This window comes from Nannobrachium achirus (assembly GCF_963921795.1).
Source record: "Nannobrachium achirus genome assembly, chromosome: 10".
NCBI lineage: Eukaryota > Metazoa > Chordata > Actinopteri > Myctophiformes > Myctophidae > Nannobrachium > Nannobrachium achirus.
This window is the reverse complement of record NC_137819.1, coordinates 13,945,806-13,946,698: the sequence shown is the minus strand read 5'-3', so window position 1 is coordinate 13,946,698 and position 893 is coordinate 13,945,806.

Genomic DNA, 893 nt, shown 5'->3' with positions numbered 1-893 from the left:
CTTTCTATAATTACCCGTATCCTCTGTGTTCTTTAATAAGAAGCCTTTTTATCCGATCGCTGTCTGTTTATCTCAATGGGTTTGGTGCGCATGGGGAACGCCAGGAAATACATGGGAAAACAGAAAGTGATTGGATAAAAAGGCTTTTTATTAAAGAACACGGAGGATATGGATAATTATAGAAAGCCGTACCGTATTTAGACAGGAGTGAGACTTTATTAAACACTTTGTGAAATCTGAATGTTGGTGTAGTTGTAGTGGCTAAATAAGTCGCTCTGCCCGAACCCATGTAAACACGGGAACATGATGGTCGGGGCTTGGTCTCTACGACCATGCGGGGGCTACGATGGGCTAAAATCGCTTTGGGAAACCTGGCCATTATGACTTAGGCCAACTTATTTTGCCCCAACTCACATTGTCTTGTGACAAACAACAATAATTTAGCTTGGTTCATTTGCACATACATTTTTTAAAACAAAGTGATAAAACAAAAACTACAATACTTATAAATGGAAAGGAACAGACATCCAAATCGAAACATGATGGGTCGAAAATACTGAATAATAAAAGAGAATAAAATAAAAAATAAAATAACAGAAGGGCTTGATGATGACGAGTGGCCTTCCTAAAAGCTATAAAGCTTAGAAACCAAGTTGTGAAGATATGGATATTCTATAACAAAATTGATAATAAAAATAATAGCAATAATACCTATTACCGGTACATGTCAATAATTATTGTAATACTCAAATATTTATAGTGGTGATATATAATGCTCTTGTGACCTGACAGACTAACAGTGTTGTTTGTCAAAAAAAGTTTTGGGTGAAATCATCACCCAAATCATGTGGAATATCATTTCTGAAAAAAAATTAAATAGGCCATTGTTTTAG